Here is a 2,067-nt window from a genome sequence, read left to right on the forward strand (position 1 = left end):
ACTTAGACTTTTCAGGCAGGATTTAGTCATTTGTGGACACGAGGCCTTGGCAGGGCAGCGCTGCCTCCGCTCACCTACCCCAGCCCGTGGCTGTTTACGGCGGCAGAGCCTTGGAAGGAGAGGGAAGATTTGTGGTTTAATCCAGGTGAATTATTCCTGCTCCCTTTATGGAGCCTGCAGCTGATGGGGAAGGGGGGATTCAGCGTCCCTGCACTGCCAGGGATGGACCCACCGCAGGAGATGAGGATTCAAAGCACAGCCCACCCCCACAGCTCCACAAACGCTGCCTGGACAAACCCAGCAGCACTTTTGCCCTGTCCACCTAATGGCTAAAAAATGAGTTAAGGGCACAAAAGCCAAGCCCTGGCCGGGCACACTCGTGGTAAAAGGCAGAGCGGCTGAGAGCTGCTCTGCCATACGAGAAAAGCAGGTTCCACCCCAGCCTTGTGGGGTTGTGCAGGCCCCGTTTGCTCAGCCCAGCACGGGGCACTGGGAGCTGCCAGGGAGAAGGGAAGGGGTGATGGATCCAGGGCCCTGGTATCCCTCAGGAACCCTCCATGCCCAGGATCCAACACGAGCTCCGGTCAACTCCTCACCTTAGTGTCGGATCCAAACTTCCCAGGCACGAGCCCAAGGCTTTATCTGCTGTCCCCTCCCTCCTCCCACATTTGTTATTAAACCAAATAAGGCCACTTATCTGCAAATCCTCTTAAACCAGCAAAGCCACACCACAGCTCCTGAGTGCCACGCTGTGTCCCTGGGGGATGCCAGGAACTCAGCCCCACACACCCTGTCTGCCTTCAAAGCTCATCCACCATGAGGATCCCGCCACGACCAGGGTCCCACCATGACCAGGATCCCACCATGATGATGATCCCACCACAGTGAGGACCCCACCACAATCAGGATCCCACCACAACCATGATCCCACCATGATGATGATCCCACCACAACGAGGATCCCACCACCACCAGGATCCCACCAGGATGTGGCTCCCACCACGACACTTCTGCATTTTCACCCTGCGACCAAACCACCCGAAGCGTCGGCGAGGCTGAAGGAGCCAAGTGGAGCAAGTCTTTATGGAAAGGGAGCCATTCCAGAGTGGAGCTTCGTAACCAAGCTCGGAGACCCAGGAAGGATTCGCTGAGGCAACGCTGGGATCAGCAGCACAAGCCCATTAGGGCCGGCCACTGGCAGGAGGAGCGTTCTGAGGAGCCTCCGTGCCCTCCAGGCACTCCAGCAGAAGTTGCACAGCTGTCCCGACTGGGAACGACAGATAAGGCTCAAATGATTCATTCAGTGTAAACCTTTATTTGTTCTTGCTTACCCAGAGGAGCCAGCAGCTGCTAATGCTAAACTGGGCCGGCTCCCAAGCGCAGACAAAGGCCTGCAAAAATGGGTTTAAGGAGGAACTGACTGTTCAAAAAGCAATCCTAGAAGAGGGAGTTAGAAAGAGGGAGTGCAGCGCGGCGCAGGAGGAAGAGGAAGCCAGAGAGCACCTAAAAATAAGTTTTAAAAAAAGCAGCGAGGCACAGGACAAAGGCCTCGCGCGCACGTGACCGTTCCCCGCAGCGTAGGCAGGATGCGAGCTCGGAACACAACACTCCCTCCCCAGCAACCCCACGTACAGAGCCCCAGCCACCTCCCAGCTCAGCCAAAGCCATGGCCAGCACCTTTCCCACCCGGCATAGGCTTTTTCCCCCCGCACCATCAATCCCCCAGGTGCAGGATGCTGTCCGTGCCCCAAGCTGGGCACGCTGGGCATGACCCACTCCAGGGTGGAAATGCACCTAACCCAGCAAGGCTGGAGTCAGACAGAACAGCTCGAAAGTGTTGAAGGAATTGTGAGGAAGTCTGGAAAATGAGGTTCCTCCCAAGAAGCACCCTCAAAACCAGCCAAAGTCCTGTGGGAAGCACTGCCCAGGGGTTCCCCTGCATCCCCCCAGGCAGTGCCTTCACCAGATCAGAGCACAAGTGGTGGGCGACTCGTTAGTTCTCTCCGAAACAGCCGGAAAATGCAGATGACAAAGGAGCCCGTCCTGTGTCTGCTGGTGCAGCTGGGAC

The 2,067-nt window shown here is 57.1% G+C and overlaps 1 protein-coding gene across 1 annotated transcript in view; it reads right to left on the reverse strand.

Annotated features, from left to right (window-relative positions):
* The window catches only part of HDAC7 (histone deacetylase 7), a 32,632-nt gene that overhangs the window by 29,895 nt on the left and 670 nt on the right, over window positions 1-2,067 (reverse strand). The window lies entirely within an intron of this gene.

Source organism: Corvus brachyrhynchos, unplaced genomic scaffold (assembly GCF_000691975.1).
Source record: "Corvus brachyrhynchos isolate BGI_N302 unplaced genomic scaffold, ASM69197v1 scaffold933, whole genome shotgun sequence".
NCBI classification, from domain to species: domain Eukaryota; kingdom Metazoa; phylum Chordata; class Aves; order Passeriformes; family Corvidae; genus Corvus; species Corvus brachyrhynchos.